General features: G+C 40.8%; 1 protein-coding gene across 3 annotated transcripts in view; it reads left to right on the forward strand.

The window, feature by feature from the left end:
• Positions 1–23966, forward strand: part of PRKG1 (protein kinase cGMP-dependent 1) — a 1174838-nt gene that overhangs the window by 363320 nt on the left and 787552 nt on the right. The window lies entirely within an intron of this gene.

Raw genomic sequence — 23966 nt, forward strand, 5'->3', positions numbered from 1 at the left:
TTTAATTCTTTGTGTGTTATTAGTTTAAGCAGACTGTGATTGTCTATTGTTGTGACTTAGATGAAGATCAGATCACATTTTATGACCAATTTGTGCAGAAATCCATATCATTCCAAAGGGTTCACATACTTTTTCTTGCAACTGTAAATACACCGATTAGGTTCTGTATTCACAGGGGAGGCACTGTACTTTATCTTTACTTGGAAAATATGTTAGTTAGTTGACTCTTCCTGACCATTAACTCAGTTCAGCTGCCATATAGCACACATACCTGCTTACAGACAATGCAAAAATTACATCCATATATTATGATGTTATAAATTTATTAAAAATAAACAGCTATGACACTTAAATATAATAAACACATTAAGGGGAATTTATCAAGTCCACTGTGCAGAAAAAGTTTTGGCAAAAAATTGCATATTTTTGTAAACCCTTTCTGCACAAAAAATGTTGACTTTTCTGGTTTTACTTCACACGCATCACTTTCTTAAAAAGTGGGTGGGGCATGAAAAGTAGGGTTGGAGCCTATTCCGTCTGAAAGATTTAACATTAGTTATATCAGAAAACTGGTGTAAAGTGTAATTTTATTTTCTGGCTCGTGGACCTCTCAAGATGCACCAAAATTATAAAGAGGTGTGCACCTTTTAATGTATGAAACTCCAGTCTTAATACATCTCTGCCAGAATTTTCTTTCTACTTACATTTTAACAATGAAACGAAAATGTGATATATCCCATTTTAAATAAAGTCTAGCCATCTAGCCAGAATCTTTCACCCACAGTACACTTTATGTTAAAAGCCAAGCTTTGTTAAAATGTAAAAACTTTTAAAGCTACTTACTGGAGTTGATGTCTATACCATCGAGGCATTTTAGTGAACTTGGCAACTGTAAGCTCATTAAAGGTCTGTCTAGGGGTAGGTTACTTTAGTCATACCTTTTATTGTGTCCGTGTACTGACTAAATAGCTGATTGGTAACCACTAAGAGCTGGGAATTCTTTGGTTTAAGATAATTGACCAAGAGAACATTTTCCTGCAATCAGTCACTGAATACATGAGCTGAGAATTATTCTAAAACCACAAGACGCTTAGAATTATGAATACAACTTAATAAGAATAAAATAGGTCAGTTTTTTATCATAGTTCTTGGTAATATAATGTAACGCAAGAAACCACAGAGAAGAACATCGGGAGATACATTCAGTGCAAGGAACCACATCTCCTGGGTCCTTTCCATTGAATCAGTTAGGGAGACACTCGTGACATTTCTAATAGCCTTACCAATAATGTGGCTAAGCTATTGGGCATTGCACAGTACATTGCTTAAACAAAGTTGAATTGCCTAAGGGTCCATTCACACGTCTGCAAACACGGACACCGCCTATGTGCGTTCTGCATTTAGCGGACCGCACGTGGCCGGCACTTTAATAGAAATGCCTATTCTTGTCAGCTATTGTGGACAAGAATAGGACATGTTCTATTTTTTGGCGGAGCCTCGGACCAAAAGTTCGGGGCCGCGGACCGGAAGTGCGGATGCGGATAGTACACTGTGTGCTGTCCACATCTTTTGCAGCCCCATTGGAAATGAATTGGTCCGCACCCGTTCCGCAAAATTGCAGAACGGATGCGGACCCATTCTGCGGACGTGTGAATGGACCCTAATATGTATTTTAGATTCATACTATTGATGTTTATGGCTAAATATGGCTAAATGTTGAATACCATCTTACCACTAGCAAAACTAAAGTTCCATTTACATGAGCCAATACACAAAGTCAGAACTAGGGTTGAGTGAATTGAAGTATCCAAAGTTGACTTCAATCCAAATTTCAGGCAAAATTCAAAGCCGAATTTCCTCCCTTTTTCGTCGTAACGAATCCATTTTCCTTGAAATGATTAAAATACTCACCTCATCCATTTGAGTGCGAAGAGGCCACCGCGGCTATCTTGATTGATGATCTTGCGCGAAATCTTGCGCATGGTGACATATGGCATCCCCGCGCTGACCAGAGTGATGATGTCACTCAATCAAGATGGCCGTAGAAGCCTCTTTATAATCAAATGGATAAGGTAAGTATTATTATTATTATTATTTTTATTATTTTTAACTGATTTGCCCCTGAAAGCCCTTACTTTTCATCTCAGATGCCGCAGTTAGCAATGAATGTGGCATCTGAGGGGTTCAATGACCGGGATGGCACAATCGCCGTTTCCCGTCATTCCGTCCGCTACTTACAAAGAAGTAATTTGTCACGAAGTGAATTTCTTTGTGAAATTCGGCAAAGCAGCCGAATTGAAGTTTTCATAACTTCGCTCAACACTAGTCATAACCATGGATGAACCATCCTTTCCTGATCACTGCCCACTCTTTAACCCTTTCTATCCCAGACCAGTTATCACCTTCCTGCCCAGGCCATTGTTTGCAAATCAGACATGTGTCACTTTATGTGGTAATAACTTTGGAACACTTTTACTAAGGCTACTTTCACACTAGCGTTCGGGGCTCCGCTTGTGAATTCCGTTTGAAGGCTCTCAGAATGCATCAGTTTGGCACCGTTTGGCCTCCGCTCTGCTCAGCAGGCGGACACCCGAACGCAGCTTGCAGCGTTTTCGTGTCCGCCTGGCCGTGCGGAGCCAAACGGATCCGTCCAGATTTACAATGCAAGTCAATGGGGACGGATCCGTTTGACATTGACACAATATGGTGCAATTTCAAACGGATCCGTCCCCCATTGACTTTCAATGTAAAGTCAGGAGTCCCTATAATATACCATCAGATCGGAGTTTTCTTCAATCCGATGGTATATTTTAACTTGAAGCGTCCCCATCACCATGGGAACGCCTCTATGTTAGAATATACCATCCTATTTGAGTTACATCGTGAAACTCAGATCTGACAGTATATTCTAACACAGAGGCGTTCCCATGGTGATGGGGACGCTTCAAGTTAGAATATACTGAGAACTGTGTACATGACTGCCCCCCCTCCTGTATTTAACTTATTGGTGGCCAGTGCGGCCCCCCCTCCCTCCCCAGTATTAATTGTAACCAGTGCGCCCCCCCCTCCCTCTATATTAATCGGTGGCCAGTGTGGATTCCCAGTATTAAATATGACCAGTGCGGCCTCCCCCTCCCTCCCTCCTCAGTATTAAATATGACCAGTGCGGCCTCCCTCTCCCTCTAGATTCATTGGTGGCCAGTGCGGATTCCAAATATTGTGACCAGTGCGGCCTCCCCTCTCCCCCCCCTAATTAAAATCCCCCCCCCATCATTGGTGGCAGCGGAGAGTACCGATCGGAGTCCCAGTTTAAATCGCTGGGGCTCCGATCGGTTACCATGGCAGCCAAGACGCTATTGCAGTCTTGGCTGCCATGGTTACTTAGCAATAAATAGAAGCATTATACTTACCTGAAGAGCTGCGATGTCTGTGTCCGGCCGGGAGCTCCTCCTACTGGTAAGTGACAGGTTTGTGCTATAGGCAATGCGCCACACAGACCTTTCACTTACCAGTAGGAGGAGCTCCCGGCCGGACACAGACATCGCAGCTCTTCAGGTAAGTATAATGCTTCTATTTGTTGCTAAGTAACCATGGCAGCCAAGACTGCAATAGCGTCTTGGCTGCTATGGTAACCGATCGGAGCCCCAGCGATTTAAACTGGGACTCCGATCGGTACTCTCCGCTGCCACCAATGATGGGGGGGGTGATTTTAATTAGGGGGGGAAGAGGGGAGGCCGCACTGGTCACAATACTTGGAATCCGCACTGGCCGGCCACCAATGAATATAGAGGGAGGGGGGCCGCACTGGTTATATTTAATACTGGGGAGGGAGGGAGGGAGGGAGGGGGAGGCCGCACTGGTCATATTTAATACTGGGAATCCGCACTGGCCACCGATGAATATAGAGGGAGGGTGGCCGCACTGGTTACAATTAATACTGGGGAGGGAGGGGGGGCCGCACTGGCCACCAATAAGTTAAATACAGGAGGGGGGGCCGCCCCCTGCTGCCTGGCAGCATCTGCCAGGCAGCAGGGGGCAGTCATGTACACAGTTCTCAGTACATTCTAACTTGAAGCGTCCCCATCACCATGGGAACGCTTCTGTGTTTAGAATATACTGTCGGATCTGAGTTTTCCAAAGTGAAAAATCAGATCTGAAATAAACTGTTATGCAAACGGATCCATTCTGAACGGATGCAAGCGTTTGCATTGTAGGAGCTGATCCGTCTGTGCAGACACCAGACGGATCCGCTCCTAACGCAAGTGTGAAAGTAGCCTTATCCAGGCCATTCTCAGACTTTCTCGTGACACATTGTACTTCATGTCAGTGCTAAATTTGAGTCAATATATCATTCCTTTATTCATAAAAAAAATCCCAAATTTACAAAAAAAATTGAAAAATTCACAATTTTCTAAATTTGAATTTCTCTACTTTTAAGACAGATAGTAATGCTCATAAAATAGTTACCAGTCATCATTCCCCATATTTCTTCTTTATGTTGGCATCATTTTGTAAATGTCATTTTAGGTGTTCCACAAGAATTTAAGAAAAATGGAGGTGAAATTTCATTTTTTATGCAGATTTTTCTTGTTAGGCTACTTTCACACTAGCGTTGTTTTAATCCGGCGTTCAATTCCGACAGCGGAACTGCCCGCCGGATCCGGAAAAACGTATGAAAACGGATTACATTTGAATCCTGATCAGGATTTTGATCACAATGAAAAAATGTATTGGAAAAAACGGATCCCCCATTTATGGACTTTAACTTTTTTTTCACATTTTTCGGGTTTAACATGCAAAAGCCGGATCCGGTTTGACTGAACACACAGCGCCGGATCCGGCGTTAATGCAAGTCAATGGGAAAAAGACCGGATCAGTCAAAGTGTTCAGGATTTTTGGCCGGAGGTAAAAATACAGCATGCTACGTTTTTCTGAAAAGCCTGATCAGTCAAAAAGACGGAACTGAAGACATCCTGATGCATCCTGAACGGATTACTCTCCATTCAAAATGCATTAGGATAAAACTGATCAGTTCTTTTCCGGATTTGAGCCCCTAGGACGGAACTCAGCGCCGGAAAAGAAAAACGCTAGTGTGAAAGTACCCTAAATCAATTTTTTCTTGCAACACAGGTCAACGGTCAACAGCAAACTGAATCTCAATATGCATTACTCTGATTCTGCAGTTTACAGAAATACCCCATATGTGGTGGTAAACTTCTCTATGGGCACGTGGCAGTGGTCAGAAGTAAAGGATTTTGGATTTTGATTTTGGAGGCAGATTTAGCTGAAATGGTTTTTGGGAACAATTTTGTATTTGAAGAGACCCTGACGTACCCCTACAGTGGAAACCCTAAAAAAGTGACCCCATTTTGGAAACTACACCCTTCAAAGAATATATTAAGGGGGGTACTGAGCACTTTGACCCCCTAAGAATTTTACGGAATTTGAAAATACTTGGCTGTGAAAATGAAAAGTTTAATTTCTTCCAATAAAATGTTGCTTTAGCCCCAGATTTGTCATTTTCAAAAGGGGTAACAGGAGAAAAAGCACACCATAATGTATTACCCATTTTCTCCTGAATACGGCAACACCCCATATGTGGTGGTAAACTGCTGTGGGGGCACATGGCAGGACTCAGAATGGAAGGAGCGCCAAATGGCTTTTGCAGCGCAGATTTTGATGGATTTGTTTATGGGCGCCATTGGTTTTTATTTTTTGAGTGATTGTCTTATGTGGGGGCTCATTTTTTAAGGGATTAGGTGACATTTTCATTGGTACTATTTTAGGGTACATAAGACTTTTTGATTGCTTGGTATTACACTTTTTGTGAGGCAAGGTGAAAAAAATGCTGTTTTGGTATAGTTATAAATTCTTTTTTTTGACAGTGTTCACATGAGGGGGTAATGTGTCTATTTTTTTTATTTTATTTAGGATTTACACAATAACTTTTTGATTGCTTGGTATTACACTTTTTGTGATGTAAGGTGATAAAAAATAGCTTTTTTTGGCACACTTTGTAATTGTTTTACGGCATTCACCAGATGGGTTGGATCACATGCTATTTTTATAGAGCAGGTTGTTACGGACACAGTGATGCCTAATATGTGCATTTTTTTATTAATTTTTTTACACATTAAAAACATTTTTGAAACAAAAAATTATGTTTTTGTGTCTCCATTTTCTGACAGCCATATTTTTAATATTTTTTGAACTTATGTAGCGGCTCATTTTTTTTGCAGGATGAGATGATGGTACCATTTTGGGGCACATATGACTTTTTGATCACTCGGTATTAAACGTTTTGTGTTGTAAGGCGATAAAAAAATAGCTTTTTTGGTGCGTTTATTTTTGTTATGGCGTTCACCAGACGGGTTAGCACATGTGATATTTTTATATAGAGCAGGCTGTTACGGACGCTGCGATACCTAATATGTCTGCTTTTTTAAATATATTTTGGTTTTACACAATAAGAGCATTTTTGAAACAAAAAAATCATGTTTTAGTGTCTCCATTTTATGAAAGCCATATCTTTTTTATTTTTTAGGGCAATTGTCTAATGTAGTGGCTCATTTTTTGCGGGATGAGATGACGGTTTGATTAGTACTATTTTGGGGTACATATGACTCTTTTGATCACTTTTTATACCATTTTGTGGGAATTGCGGTGGGCAAAATTGCAATTCCATCATAGTTTTTCTTATTTTTTTTATGGCGTTCACCGTGCGGTAAAAGTACGAGATCCTTTTATAGATCAGGTCGTTACGGATGTGACGATACCAAACATGTTTAGTGTTTTTTATTTTTTACATATTTAACCAATTATATGTGCTGATATAGGAAGAAATTAGATTTCTTTTCACATTTTTTTCACTTTTTTACACTTTTTTGACTCAGACCCACTTGGTTCTTGAAGATCCAGTGGGTCTGATGCCTCTACAATACACTACAGTACACTGTACAGTGTACTGCAGTGTATTGTCATTCACAGTAAGCCTGATCAGGCAAAGCTATACTATGACAATCCGGATACCTGTAAAGGTTGCTATGGTAACCATCTGGATGCTGCCACAGCAGCGCAGCGGCCTAATGGAGGAGGGAGCTCCTTCCCTCAGTTTACCTTCAAGCATCAGGCTGTTGCCACGAGGCCCACCTGACGCTGCCATACACGGCGCCCACCCAATGCTGCCATACATAGCGCCCACCTAACGCTGCCATACACAGTGTCCACCTGACGCTGCCATACACAAGACCCACCTGCCACTGCCATACACGGCGCCCACCCAACGCTGCCATACATAGCGCCCACCTGACACTGCCATGCACAGCCCCCACCTGATGCTGCCATACACAGGGCCCACCTGACGCTGCCATACACAGGGCCCACCTGACGCTGCCATGCACAGGACCCACCTGACGCTGCCATACACAGCATCCACATGATACTACTATATACATATTACATACACAACTCTACCACATGCCCATTACACAGATAGTTTACTATATACACATTGCACATACAGCTGTGCTACATGTCCATTACACAGATAGAACTGCTGTGTGCATATTACACACAGAAAACTGGGCAATAGACTGGTTACACTGAGAGGGGTGGGGTTTCATGTGTGCCGGACCTGGCAGTTTCTGATACAGCGCTCCTGACTGGGGGAAGAGGAGGCGGAGGGAGACAGTGGAAAACCTGTGCTTTCCCTTAGTGCTGGATGCAGTGTTTTTTTCAAAAATAATAACTACTAATGTCCAGAGGACTAATATACACTTATTAATCCAGCACCTATTCCAAGTTACCTAATACTTAACTTTTATTGTGTATTAATAAAACGAATTGCTCCCTTAACTATATCTTAAAATTGCAGTGCGTTACAGTCCTCACTTGTCTATTAGAGTACTATAGTGTTATGCAGCATCCCCTTCCTGTGGGGTGCAGGTCACTCCTAATCACCACTGATGCTGCTGGCTGCGCGCTGCCAGCATGCTCAACATTCAGTGTGCGATTCCCCTTATGCTGTTTGGGGCTGTAAACTGCACTGTATTAAAACTAGAGCCTCACGCTGCCCCCCTAGTGAGGCTCTAGTTTTAATACAGTGCAGTTTACAGCCCCAAACAGCATAAGGGGAATCGCACACTGAATGTTGAGCATGCTGGCAGCGCGCAGCCAGCAGCATCAGTGGTGATTAGGAGTGACCTGCACCCCACAGGAAGGGGATGCTGCATAACACTATAGTACTCTAATAGACAAGTGAGGACTGTAACGCACTGCAATTTTAAGATATAGTTAAGGGAGCAATTCGTTTTATTAATACACAATAAAAGTTAAGTATTAGGTAACTTGGAATAGGTGCTGGATTAATAAGTGTATATTAGTCCTCTGGACATTAGTAGTTATTATGAGGGAGACAGTGCACGCTCTTGTGTGCACAGGAGTTGCAGAAAATCTGTCAGATGAGCAGCCTGCTGTGCATAGGAAGTACAGCAGGCTGTAGATCAAAAATGAAAAAAGATAGATAAATAAAACCAATTGGAGAAATTATTTTCTCCACGAAATAAATTAATTCGTGTAAATTTATTTATTTTTTTTTTTACAAAGGTGTCCATATCCTTTAAATAGAGCTGGACTTTAGAGTTGGGCTTTTAAAATACTGTTGCCTTAAAAGTTTTTTTTTTATTATATTTTTTTTTTTCTGTGATATAGCTTGGACTAAGATGCAATATGCACATTTACATTTTTACTATATGCACTGTAAAAATATTTTAGTAAAATGAGATTGTTCTGCCTAGCATTATTGCGGCATTGCCAACAAGCAATTTTTTATGTGGTCATGCTTGTGGTGGGGGTTTGGGCCAACTAGTTACAGGATCCATTTATAATTATATTGGAATGCTTTTGAATATATGGTTTTGTAGTATTAGATACTACTAAATTATATAATATATTATATAGTATAACATAATTTTTTTTTCTAATATGAAAATTGATATGTGAACACTGTATTTGATGATAGGTTTCAGGTTTTGGTATCCGTTGCTTCCGGGATTGCAGTGGTCAGACTGACTTTATGGCAGCTGATTTCTGCCTAATCTGCAGTGGAAAATCCGTAGCAGCCAGGTCATGTGTGACCATGCCCTCATAGTAACAAAGGGCAAAGGGGTAAAAAAAAAAAAAAAAAAAGAAGCATTGAAGACTTTAGAGATAGTTTGAGAATTGCACAAGATGAAATCTATTTACTGTTTTCGGTTTTTCTAATGGAATTATGTTACATTTCCAGACTGATGAGATTCTCACCTTACTTTGAGAACACAGTCTGCTAACGAAGCATATGAAAAACTTGTTATGCAAAAGAGTGAATGAATTTAGACAGGTTCACCTGTTCTGGCGAACATCATGCCAATTTTTTAGAAGCAATTTGTGCTTTATTTAAAGAATGTACAGTACATTAATTCAGCTTTTTCTGCAAGAGAGTAGAGAATAATGGTATTAATCTCATTAAAGGGGTTTTCCGGGAATAGTGAATTTTTATCAAGTCCCCCGCAGCTGGCCTCTCTAAACAGAAAATTTTACTGGCCCCCTCTACTCTGGTCCACTTCGCTTCCTCCGCTGTGTCCATGTTTCAGTCCCCGCAGTGTTAACATCCGGTGCAGCCTGGGCATGGTCTCTTGCTCCACTGCATCCAATGTCTGACTTCAGCGGTGACGTGCTGTTGGTGGTCATGTCACCACTGAAGCCAGTCATTGTCTGCAGTAGAGCTTGTGACCATAGCATGCTGTGCCAGATGTCAACACTGCAGGGACCAGAACATGGACACAGCATAGGCAGTCAAGAGGAGCGGAGCGAATCTTCTTTTTAGAGAGGCAGGCTATGAGCACTTGCTAAAAACTCATTAGTTCCAGGGAGCCCCTTTTTAAGGGAGATACTACAGGGAGTGCAGAATTATTAGGCAAATGAGTATTTTGACCACATCATCCTCTTTATGCATGTTGCCTTACTCCAAGCTGTATAGGCTCGAAAGCCTACTACCAATTAAGCATATTAGGTGATGTGCATCTCTGTAATGAGAAGGGGTGTGGTCTAATGACATCAACACCCTATATCAGGTGTGCATAATTATTAGGCAACTTCCTTTCCTTTGGCAAAATGGGTCAAAAGAAGGACTTGACAGGCTCAGAAAAGTCAAAAATAGTGAGATATCTTGCAGAGGGATGCAGCACTCTTAAAATTGCAAAGCTTCTGAAGCGTGATCATCGAACAATCAAGCGTTTTATTCAAAATAGTCAACAGGGTCGCAAGAAGCGTGTGGAAAAACCAAGACGCAAAATAACTGCCCATGAACTGAGAAAAGTCAAGCGTGCAGCTGCCAAGATGCCACTTGCCACCAGTTTGGCCATATTTCAGAGCTGCAACATCACTGGAGTGCCCAAAAGCACAAGGTGTGCAATACTCAGAGACATGGCCAAGGTAAGAAAGGCTGAAAGACGACCACCACTGAACAAGACACACAAGCTGAAACGTCAAGACTGGGCCAAGAAATATCTCAAGACTGATTTTTCTAAGGTTTTATGGACTGATGAAATGAGAGTGAGTCTTGATGGGCCAGATGGATGGGCCCGTGGCTGGATTGGTAAAGGGCAGAGAGCTCCAGTCCGACTCAGACGCCAGCAAGGTGGAGGTGGAGTACTGGTTTGGGCTGGTATCATCAAAGATGAACTTGTGGGGCCTTTTTGGGTTGAGGATGGAGTCAAGCTCAACTCCCAGTCCTACTGCCAGTTTCTGGAAGACACCTTCTTCAAGCAGTGGTACAGGAAGAAGTCTGCATCCTTCAAGAAAAACATGATTTTCATGCAGGACAATGCTCCATCACACGTGTCCAAGTACTCCACAGCGTGGCTGGCAAGAAAGGGTATAAAAGAAGAAAATCTAATGACATGGCCTCCTTGTTCACCTGATCTGAACCCCATTGAGAACCTGTGGTCTATCATCAAATGTGAGATTTACAGTGTCTGGGAGGCTGTGGTTGCTGCTGCACGCAATGTTGATGGTGAACAGATCAAAACACTGACAGAATCCATGGATGGCAGGCTTTTGAGTGTCCTTGCAAAGAAAGGTGGCTATATTGGTCACTGATTTGTTTTTGTTTTGTTTTTGAATGTCAGAAATGTATATTTGCGAATGTTGAGATGTTATATTGGTTTCACTGGTAAAAATAAATAATTGAAATGGGTACATATTTGTTTTTTGTTAAGTTGCCTAATAATTATGCACAGTAATAGTCACCTGCACACACAGATATCCCCCTAAAATAGCTAAAACTAAAAACAAACTAAAAACTACTTCCAAAAATATTCAGCTTTGATATTAATGAGTTTTTTGGGTTCATTGAGAACATGGTTGTTGTTCAATAATAAAATTAATCCTCAAAAATACAACTTGCCTAATAATTCTGCACTCCCTGTATACTGTCGGATCTGAATTTTCCAAAGTGAAAAATCAGATCTGAAATAAACTGTTATGCAAACGGATCCATTCTGAACGGATGCAAGCGTTTGCATTGTAGGAGCGGATCCGTCTGTGCAGACACCAGACGGATCCGCTCCTAACGCAAGTGTGAAAGTAGCCTTATCCAGGCCATTCTCAGACTTTCTCGTGACACATTGTACATCATGTCAGTGCTAAATTTGAGTCAATATATCATTCCTTTATTCATAAAAAAATCCCAAATTTACAAAAAAAATTGAAAAATTCACAATTTTCTAAATTTGAATTTCTCTACTTTTAAGGCAGATAGTAATGCCTCATAAAATAGTTACCAGTCATCATTCCCCATATTTCTTCTTTATGTTGGCATCATTTTGTAAATGTCATTTTAGGTGTTCCACAAGAATTTAAGAAAAATGGAGGTGAAATTTCATTTTTTATGCAGATTTTTCTTGTTAGGCTACTTTCACACTAGCGTTGTTTTAATCCGGCGTTCAATTCCGACAGCGGAACTGCCCGCCGGATCCGGAAAAACGTGTGAAAACGGATTACATTTGAATCCTGATCAGGATTTTGATCACAATGAAAAAATGTATTGGAAAAAACGGATCCGCCATTTATGGACTTTAACTTTTTTTTCACATTTTTCGGGTTTAACATGCAAAAGCCGGATCCGGTTTGACTGAACACACAGCGCCGGATCCGGCGTTAATGCAAGTCAATGGGAAAAAAGACCGGATCAGTCAAAGTGTTCAGGATTTTTGGCCGGAGGTAAAAATACAGCATGCTACGTTTTTTTTTGTCACCTGCACACACAGATATCCCCCTAAAATAGCTAAAGATTTTTGGGTTCATTGAGAACATGGTTGTTGTTCAATAATAAAATGAATCCTCAAAAATACAACTTGCCTAATAATTATGCACTCCCTGTATACATACACATCCTTGAGCCCAAAGTATTTCTACTGATTTCATTTGTATCTACAGTACTAGAAAAGCACTGAGGAGTGCTTGCTATAAGATAAATTCTTAAAGGGTATCTGCAGTTTTGCAACCATTTTTTTTGCTCTCGATGCAATAAAATAATACAGCAATAGCATAGTCTTGATTTGAACAATTCTACCATTTTGTGTCTATGACTCCTATGCACATATCATTGAATTGTGCAAATGTACCAATCCAAAAAGAACAATCACTGAAAAAATGTATCACCTTTTAAATTGACAACAAATATTGACAACCATAAACTATGCAATACACAGATTGTTGTATACAACACACATCACACTTTAGATACCCTATATACACTATTTAAACTCAAAAAAGAGATGACAGAAGACACAAAATAAACCTGAGCAATAATGGTGATATATATAACAAATCAGAAGTCAAAAAGGTGACACAGCATTAGTGAAAGTTTACTGTATACGCAAAAATTACAGTGATGTCCAAAAGATCACCAATGTCCCCAATGGAGATCCCATTACAACCTCACATGCATATTGAGTCATGGGGTCTCCAATGGGTCCTAATGCATTTCCACAATACTATCGGTCCGTCAGAGGAATAAAACGGTTAGACAACACATGCATATCAATACCTCTCAGTAGTATGTGATGTATATATCAATCTATGTTTAGCATAGCTTATGGTTATGCATTCCATATATATAACTGCTGTGCAGCCTAGATGTCTCTATGGTTACAAAATAGATTTCAAACCCCACGTGAGTCCACTACCTCCATCATCTATTCTAGCCTATAGTAGATGTGCATAACAAATACCCTTGGAAAAGTCTAATGCAAGGTTTGTTTAGAGTTTGTAAACTTGGACACACATAGGCCCCTTGCAGACGAACGTTCCTCGCATCGCCGCTCCAGGCCTGACCTCCCAGCGCTGCTGGGGGTCACATAGCATTATATTGATTTATGATGCTATGTAACCCTTACAGTTCTGTAATGTATTGGATAACACTGGCATAATGCTGCCAGTGTTATCTAATACATTCCAGAACTGTAAGGCCCCTTTCACATGAGCGAGTTTTCCGCTCGGGTGCAATGCGTGACGTGAACTCATAGCACCCGCACTGAATTCTGACCCATTTATTTCACGCATCAGTTCTGCGTTGCTTGAAAATCGCAGCATGTTCTATATTCTGCCTTTTTTCACGCAGCCCTGGTCCCATAGAAGTGAATGGAGCTTCAGTGAAAAACGCATCGTATCTGGAAGCAAGTGCGGATGCAATGCGCTTTTCACTGACGGTTGCTAGGAGATGTTGTTTGTAAAGCTTCAGTTTTTTTATCACGCACGTGCAAAACACATCAAAACGCATTGCACCCTCGCAGAAAAAACTGAACAACTGAACGCAATCGCAGACAAAACTGACTGAACTTGGTGGCAAAATGGTGCGAGTTTCACTGAACGCATCCGGAGCCAATCCGGCACGCTCGTGTGAAAGGGGCCTAAGGGTTACATAGCATCATAAATCAATATAATGCTACGTGAATCCCGTCAGTGCTGGGAGGTCAGGCCGGGTGCTGCGATGCGGACTCGCTGCAGGAGGAACGCTCGTCTGAAAGGGGCCATAGATCGGCATTAGAGCTGGATACACAAAGGCATAGGATGTTTTTTATCTACACTATTTGGATTGTTTTATTTACCTTTATGTACTGTGTTTATTTATTTATTTTTATGTTTGTTGATATATTACAGCAATAGCAAAACTGGTTTAACAAGTGTACTGTACATTTCTTTTAAAGGGAATCTGCCACATGATTTTGGAATATTATCTGCAGTATTACATGAGCAGTACTGCAGATAAAGACTCCAGTTCAGCATTTATTTTTTTAACAGTTCCCCGTTCCCCTGTACTACGCTGCAGATAAGGACTCCATTTCTGTATTTTTTTTATTTTTGAGTTGTCCCCCGTTCTCCTGCTGTAAGCGTTTAAAGCTGTGCCGAACTCTGTTCCTGGCTGCCGAGCTCACGTTGTGGAGTCCTTTCCATTCCTATGAGAGAGCTCTGCAGTCTGATCTGTGCATTTCAGAGAAGTTTTGAGCACTGAAAGCAGGGGGACAGGGAACAGTTTACCTTTACCAGTATGTGGTTTGTGTGCTTCATTTGAGATATTTTGTGAGGGTAACGAGGCGATAATTAGTACATTTGAGCGACGAACTAGTCATTTCTTTGTGTAGTGAACGTTACAACAATGACCCTTTATACGTGCCGATTATCTTCACAAAATCGTAATTTCAATCACACATTCCACCGTCTGTAAAGCAGCAAGTTGCATTTGTACAAATGTAATTGTAAGGGTGCAGTGAATGATTCCTGTTCGCACGTATGAAATCGTTAACGTCTAATGATGAATTTTGTGCCCACACTAACGATTTAAGTGTCAGCTAGCCAAAATAGGCCAATTTCCTATCTTGTCCCAGATAATAAAATATAACTTTTAATAGATCATAGATTAAATCCTAATACAAAATACTAAGTGAGCACAAACTAGTGAGGTTAAAACTGACTGATAACCATTGAAAGCGCAAAGGTATTATATCGCTTGCAATTGGCAGCCGGGAGTGCACTTCCCTATGCTGGTTATTGAGCACACTCAGCTTGCCAGTCTTGACATTGAAGCACTGTATACCAGCATCATACATGGAATTAAGGCAGTAGCTTCTTTTCTTTACACCAAGGGCACACAATTTCACTCTCACAATGAGTTTCTATTCACACTTTTACATTATCTTCTTACACACAATTATTTCTAATTTAATGGTTAATTTTATTTACAGCTAAATGGTACCGCAATGGGTAGTAAATGTGCACCAAATTATGCAAATCTTTTTTTAGGGTGGTGGGAGAATTCCATTGTCTTCACGGATCACTTTGAAAAATACACTAAGCACATTTCCTTTTGGGGTCGTTATATTAATGACGTTTTGATTTTATGGGATGACACCACAGCACTTTTTCATGAGTTCGTGAAGAGCCTCAATAATATTGAGATAGGTATGAAATTTACTTTTGAAATACATCAACGCACTCTAACGTTTCTAGACCTTCGAATCTCCGTGGACACATCAGAACGGAAGTGTATCGTAAGCCAACGTCGACCAATAATCTGCTACATTGGCAGAGCTATCATCCCTTGCCACTAAGGAGCGGAATAACTTTAGTCAGTATATACGGGCTCGTAGAAACTGTTCTGATGACTGTGGGTTCTTCCAGGAATGTAATACATTGTACCATCGTTTTCATCAGAGAGGGTACCCAAAAAGTACGTTACATAGGGCTTTCCATAGGAACAAAATGACCAACCGTGATCTTCTCCAAAATAAACATAAGGAAAGTACCAAAACGCCCTCAACAATCAGATGTATTGATACTTTTGATGTACAGAACCGCAGGATCTATCAAATATTACAGAGGCATTGGCACATTTTAAAATATGACAACGATCTCAGGGAGGTGTTGACTCCTAAACCGAGTATCACTTACCGTAGAGGTGAAAATCTAAAAGACTCACTTGTTCACAGTTTTTATAGTACCACTCCATCCAAGAGCACTTGGTTCAAATCAAATGTGGTGGGTAGTTTTCAATGTGGCAAGTGTAGTTTTTGCCCCTACATCAAAAAGACAAAAAATTTTACTAATCCTGTAGATGACAAAAAGTACGATATCAATTAGTTTATTAACTGCCATACTATGGGAATTATTTATATTGCTCAATGCCCCTGTTCTAAATTGTATGTCGGAAAGACATTCCAAGAATTTTGCCGGCGGATTTGCTAGCACATTAGTAGTATCAATTCTAAATCTGACATTACACTTTCACGACACGTTAGTTTTTTTTTTATAATGGAGATCCTAGGTGTCTTAAATTTTGGGGCGTAACAAAAAAATCTCTTGGTGCAAGGGGTGACTTGGATAAAATCCTCCTCCACGAAGAAACTAGGTGGATTTATCGCCTTGACTGTCTCATCCTTTTTATGATGTACCACCAATGTACCTTGTATATATCATCTAAATAATTTGTTACAACATTTTTCTTTGAATTTTTTTTGTGAGCCTTGAGGACGCTATAATAAATAGCCACACGCTTTCTTTGAATGTGAATTTGAATTTATTGACAGAAAAAACTTAAGGCACCAGTGAAGTCATAGTTATACGGTAGAGAAATATACATCTTCAATGCGATAGTCTAAGTATCCACTGCAACAGCGAGTAGTTATCTGTCCCTTTGCTCCTTTATATATACTTACCGTCTGCTTTAAGAGATGTCATAGTGTCATCCTGTATTTATTTTTCAATTTTTTTTCGGTCTGCGCATGTGTAGACCGGAAGGACCGATCAGGCATTCCGGTATTTTGAATACTGATACATTCCTATGGAAAAAAATGTCGGATTCGGCATTAAAGGGACTCTGTCACCACTTTCTAACCCCCCCTTTTAAAAGTATTGTTATCTCCATGGCACCCCTGTGATTACAAAGGTGTTGTTAGAAGATAAATTCGCCGTCTCCTTTTGATAAAAAGAGCTTTTATCTAACCTGTCAATCTTCTTGATAAGGTGCCCAGGGCGTTTCTGTTGGTCTCAAGCTGCCGCCCGCCGCCGCCGCTGTTGGTGCCCAGCTCCTCCCCTGATGCTTTCAGCGCCGCCTGAATATAATGAAATACGCCTCCGGCTCTCGCTCAGTGCCCCCTCCTTTTAAAAGATCCCGCGCGAGAGCCGGAGGCGTATTTCATTATATTCAGGCGGCGCTGAAAGCATCAGGGGAGGAGCTGGGCACCAACAGCGGCGGCGGCGGGCGGCAGCTTGAGACCAACAGAAACGCCCTGGGCACCTTATCAAGAAGATTGACAGGTTAGATAAAAGCTCTTTTTATCAAAAGGAGACGGCGAATTTATCTTCTAACAACACCTTTGTAATCACAGGGGTGCCATGGAGATAACAATACTTTTAAAAGGGGGGGTTAGAAAGTGGTGACAGAGTCCCTTTAAGGCAAGTGTTCAGTTTTTTGGGCCGGAGATAAAACCGTAGCATGCTGCTGTTTTTTCTCTGTCCTGATCAGTCAAAAAGACTGAACTGAAGACATCCTGATGCATCCTGAACGGATTGCTCTCCATTCAGAATGCATGGGGATAAAACTGATCAGTTCTTTTCCGGTATAGAGCCCCTAGGACGGAACTCTATGCCGGAAAAGAAAAACGAAAGTGTGAAAGTACACATTATTACACCACCTTGAGAGTGTTACTTAGGTCTGACAATGACAGTATATATTTCTTTTGTACCAACATCACTTTTTGGAGTTAGTGTAGGCATGTTAGAACAGGTCCAACCATATTTGGCACAAAGTTTAAGTGTAGCCATAGTTATCTATTTGTTGCAGGAATGATATTAAGTGTTCATGCAGGCGCAGTGCGACCTATGCTCGGGGATGAAACTCAAAGTGTCCGCGCAGGCGCACAGCGCCATTGAAGCCTATAAAAATGACTAAGTCTGTGCGCAGCCGCAGAAGGAAATATGTGGCGCGCAGTAGACTAAGTTGGGGCGCATGCGCACTGAGCCCATTACCTGGGAAAAATACTAAGTCTCAGCGCAGCACGTCATTAATTAACCCTTGTTTGGGAGAATGTGGGTATGTAGTATTCAGACATGCAGAGTGGCTATTGGTCACAAGTCTTTGACACATACCTACCATTTGATCCCCTCCGTGCCTAGTGGTTGGTTCATCTGTCAATGACAAGGCAGTAGCCTTACTCATCTCTGCCCGTTACCCCTGATGAAGCCAAATTAGCTGGCGAAACATGTTGGGGGGCATGAGTTAGGTTTTTACTTCTGGTCACCATTGTAATAGTGCGCATTTTCAGTTGCTTAAAGTGACAGTATATGTAGAAATTCGGCTATAAGCAGCGAGCCAGCATAGGGAATTGCAGTACCAACTGCCAATTGCAAGCGATATAATACCTTTGCGCTTTCAATGGTTATCAGTCAGTTTTAACCTCACTAGTTTGTGCTCACTTAGTATTTTGTATTAGGATTTACCTGTTTACTTTTTAATCTACTGTATGATCTATTAAAAGTTATATTTTATTATCTGGGAAAAGATAGGAAATTGGCCTATTTTGGCTAGCTGACACTTATATTGCAAATTCCTTTCCCAGATACGGGTCCTCACCAGTTCTGATTCACACAAACGACTGAACCAACAAGAAATTCACCAATCGTCGATAATCTTGCAGATTTGCTCAATTTAACAATAACTTACATGATAATCGCCTTGTGTAAAAGTGTCACATTTGTAAATGTAGGGGAACATTTATTATCCAAAAATACACCTATAATAGGCATATTTCTAGCGCAGATTGCGGCGCAACTAACCGTTGTGCCGCAATCTGCAACTTTTCCCCGCTCACACCAGGTCTAAAGAAGTGGGCAGACCCCTCTCATTCATCATTGTCTAAATGGTCTAAATGTAAGACAGCAAGGAAGCTTTAGACTGGCACTGGATGCACCCCAAGTTATGTAGAGGCTGGCGCCTCTTCATAACTTCAGAGTATCCACCATTATTAAGGCCGGCGTCTATAATGCCAGTCTTAAGAAATGATTCCCATCATTTTCAGGCGGATTCTCATTTACAGACACTAAATATGCAGGTGATGGTGGGAGATTTTTGCTTTGTCTTCTCAATTGTGAATGCATCTCTACATGGTAATATATTCTGTAATACAGAAACGGCACAAGCAAAGCAAAGTATTTGCAAAAACAGTTTTGTAGATGATTCCCATAGGTAAAGGGTAAACTATTGCCATGGAATTGCATAAGCAGAAGTGATGGCAGCTAATCTAGATTTTGTTGCCTTTACAAAGCAAATAAGGTGATATTTTTACTGTAGATTGTAGCTTTCACTTGTCTATAGAAAGTTGGTAGAGTTGATTGTTTCCTATAGCACTACAGACACGAGCAGATAATTTTACTTACAGCTCAGAAGGCTGCAAAATTGGGAATTCAGCTTGGGGCTATAGTGTACAGTACATTATGGATCATGATTGCCAAACTCCATCTGGGTTTATTTTCGTTAGTAAGTGATATCAGAACGAGGCATAACCCTGTATGTGTGCTGGTAAAAGTTAGTATCAGAACCAGTTTAAAGAAAGACAAAACTCAAATTAAAAATGTTTTCCACAGTGAAGTTGAAAAGCGTTGCAGACTGTCTTTAGTTTTATTAGACATGAAATTAAATAATAATTCTTCTTCTGAGTTTTAATTAGAAGGCACCAGGGAATTAATTTTCATAAATGCATTATGAAAGTGGAAACACAGTTATTAGTTGGAACCAGAAACCAATTGTAGGTGATAAATGAACAAAATGGGCGTTTAAAGAAAATGCATTACTTCTGCTTATACATTTTGTGTAATTTGGATAGATATATAGATGGATAGACATAGATATACACACCATGTTGGATTCCCTTTGCACAGGCAGCCAGCAGGAAAATTATTTATGGGGCTGGTACTATATATGGCTTCACTCTCAGAGACTACCATATTCTACAAATGTGCACTGTTACAGCAATAAAAAAGGGCACCTGCCATTTCCAAATTCCTGAGACATGTCATAGAGACTTTGCAGCTCTAATGGCACTTGACAAAGGCCTGACTATGCGCATGGGCCAAAACTTTGCTATGGTATGTTAGGGATATTGGAACAATAAGCTGTATATTTCTTGTAATACATTGTATTTCTTTGCCTTGGGTGAGTTTAAGAAATCGTACATAGTCATAGTTAGTGATGAATGGAAGTCAAACTAATTGACCTGAATCTGAATTTCAGGAAAAATTTTAATCACCGCGAAGCCAGCTTTCCTCGTGCTTTGAGCTAATGAATCAGTTTACCCTGAAATGGCAGGGAAAAAAAATACATGCTCATCTCATCCATTTGCACATGAAGGAGCCACCACGGCCATCTTGATTCAAGAGACCTCTCAAAATCTCTTGCGCGGTGACGTATAAAGTCAACACGCTGGCCGGTGTCTTCAATCAAGATGGCCACAGCGGGCTCTACGCAATCAAATGGATGAGGTATTTTTTATTTTTTACCGAATTAAAACCTGAAAGCCCTCAATATTGATCTCAGATGCCGCAATCAGCGATGAACACAGCATCAGAGGGGTTGAATGACGGGGAGTGGCACGATGGCCGTTTCCCCATCATTGTGCCCCCTACATACAAAGAAATGCACTTCGCGACAAAGTAATTCGCCACAAAGCAAATTTCATTGTGAAATTCGGTGAAGCAGCCGAATAGAATTTTTGATAACTTCGCTCAACACTAGTCATAGTCATACAGTATGTCAGATGTTTTGATTTGCGTGGCTTCAGGCTCTGAAACCCTCAACCATCTCTGGAAAAAGAGGTAGAAGCACTCAGTTGGGGAATGTGCCTTGTTGGCTGTGATATGCTTTTTCTTGACTCCACTATGGAAGCCCAACAAATTGGTGCCCTAGCTGATAGAAAGCCTGTAGCCTGTTCATCATTACCTGGGCCTGTGTGAGTGTAGTGAAGGATGAAGTCCTGAGGTGTTCTACCATGCCGATTTTAATACTACACTCTTGATATTTGCAAAGGTAGTAGAGTCAAATGAATAGCTTTTATTTACCCACTTTACACTCTGGTTCATAATAAGGGCTCTATAGTGGAGATACTCACTCCTCTGTGATGTCCGTGTGCGTGTAGATAGGGGCTGTATTTCAAAGACCCTGCAAGTATTTATTGCTCATATGCCAAACTGGGTTAGAAATCAGTTGTTTTCTTCTTGCTTTATTCTAGTGTTTTGCTGTAATACTTCAGTTTACTTGCCCTGCACCACTGGATTCCATAATAGACATTTGGCAGAAAGGACAATAGCAGCATTGTAATGTCTTAAATCTCAGCTAACAAGAAGATGGTAATCTCTCTGCGAGCAGTCAGATGTGACAACTACCAGGGATATTACTGGAACTTTTGACTTCACTATTATTGGTTTAAAAATCTCTTTGACACCTGAGTAATTGGTGTGCTGTTCACATTTGTCAGCTTCTCAAAAATGACTGTAAAAATGTCAGCATTTTATCCTCAGTATGTTACAGCAATGAAAGTTGCATTTAAGGACCACCTTTACTGTCACTCCAATAGCCTAAATAACCCCAGAATACAAGCAATCGCTCAGAATGTTTAACATTTATAGCTTCTACCCATGCCTCTCAACATTATCAACAGCTAAGGGTGCCAGAGGCGTAAGTAGAAATGACTACGCCCGACTACTCCCCTTCTTCCCCCAGCAACTGCTTTGCAACCCCCTCCTCCCATGCAACCCCCACTCCTGTGGCTTGTAAAGATCACTCTCAGATGAGGCCCGCCAGCCCTTCGTCAGTTTCCTATAGTGTGTCTGTATAATATGTCATTGTATAATCCAGTTGAGGGGGCCCTTACAATAAAATCTTTTAGTCCTCCTCCTGGGCGGACCCCTTCTGAGTTCGGGCCCCAAAGCAGCCGCTTCCCCTGCTTCCCCTATAGCTAAGCCCCTGAAGGGTACAGATATACTGTATTTTCTTGACTATTTCAAAGTGCTTTTTGGAAATCCACCTAATGGCAATATCAGCTTTTAACTATTACAAACTGGGAATGTGGGGGCTGTGAATGGGGGAGTTTACATCTATGGATGTGGGATACATCTATGTAGAGTGCTCAGCAGACTACTTTTGACCACTGAGATTTCGAGGAAAAATGGGTGAACAAGTAGAGTATATCACAGAGGGCATTAACCTAAAACTTAACTTTTAATAAATATCATAAAAAGGCTCAGTATAGTAGCCAATGAGAAAAAACAAGGGCAAATGAAAATAAATGATACATGTGATGGTACAATAGTATTGGAGTCAACAATAATAGGCCCGTGTCCAAAATAGGACTACCTATAAATCATGGGAGCACAAGGTAAATACATTCAAAATAACAGAAATTTTGATACGGGTTATTAGAACCACTCACAAGTAGAGTAGGATATCCCTCTACATAATGGCCTACTGAGTACCTTTTTGGCTATCTCTGGCAGTCCCATATAGATGACCATTTGGGGACCACAGGACCTCACTGCTGATTACACAATTTTCCTCTTTTCTTACTATAGCAGACAAGATTCATTCTTGACACAACTCCTCTAATGCTGAGAGACAATTATCCTAATTAGCATTAAGTTGCAAGGCTCAACAATCTATTACAACTCTGCTCTTGTTTCAGATGGTGCCCTCCGCTTTATTTCTTGTCTCAGTATTTGACCTACAGTAGAAGCAGGGAGGGATAGGGGATTCTAAACTACACATCAGAGAGTGGAGAGTGGAAAAGCATCCAAGGAAAGCAGCTCACACAAGCTGTAGATAGGGAGGAAACAACAAACATGGCAGTTTGCACGGGGAAGATTACAGCATCCTGGACAAGTAGATCCAGTGCAGTGTATTGGGGGAGGAGGGATGAAAATTAATGAAGGAATGAAGATTGCAGGCTGATATGTAAAAGGTGTCTGAGGTGCTCATGGCTTAAAGGCAATTCTGTTTTTTGTCTCTCTCAGAACTCCCATGTTATATTTTCTTGTTAGTATTAAATCTAATTGCATTTCAGCTCTTACAATGTTTTGGTTAAGGGAAGTAAATCAATTATGTAGTTGATTTAGTTATCATTAGGCTTTTATCCTAGCTAAGGTTGTTAATAACTTGCCTATAGGGGGTATTTTGTCATTGCGCATTAAACGGAAACCTTTTTTTATCATTAGGCTTGGTGTAGAAGAAGAAGCATTCATTTAGTTTCAGGTAATTTGTCTATGCTATTGTAACCAGAGTTTCTCACTTTAATTATTAAGTACGGAGACCTTCTGATCTTTCATGTTCTGTAAACCAAATCCGTCTAGAAAGAGTCTAAAAGAGTTGATGCAGCTCCCAAGTAATTGGAAAAGACAGTCCTGATGGCACTAGTACCATGCCTGGAGGTTTTAGTGTTGGCCATGGGTTAGGTGTTAACTTTTCATAAAAGACAGTGGGGAAGAATTATCAAAGCTGGAGCTAATGAAAAGTGGAGCAGTTGCCCATAGCAAACAATAATTTATTTCAAAATAACGTTTTATTTTGTAAAGAAAATCATCAACACAAAAAGCAGAAATCATCCACCTGATGAATGTATCAAAGACTAGAATGCTTATGTAATTTCTTCCAGGAAGTAGGTGTCATAAGCAAAAGAGAAAATAGTAATATCATAAGCCGGTCTTGTATCATCCCAGCTTTAATGGACAGCAGACAGTAGACCAAGTTTGGGTGGGAGGAGCCATAAGAAGCACATATCCTATGTGAATTTGTAAAACTAAGCAAAAAAAATTAAAATAAAACTGGGGAGGGTGACAGGGAGAGAGGGGAAATGTAGGAAGTGCAAGGTAACCAGTCAGAAGAGGCC

The sequence above is a fragment of the Bufo bufo genome, chromosome 6 (genome assembly GCF_905171765.1).
Source record: "Bufo bufo chromosome 6, aBufBuf1.1, whole genome shotgun sequence".
Taxonomy (NCBI): Eukaryota; Metazoa; Chordata; class Amphibia; order Anura; family Bufonidae; genus Bufo; species Bufo bufo.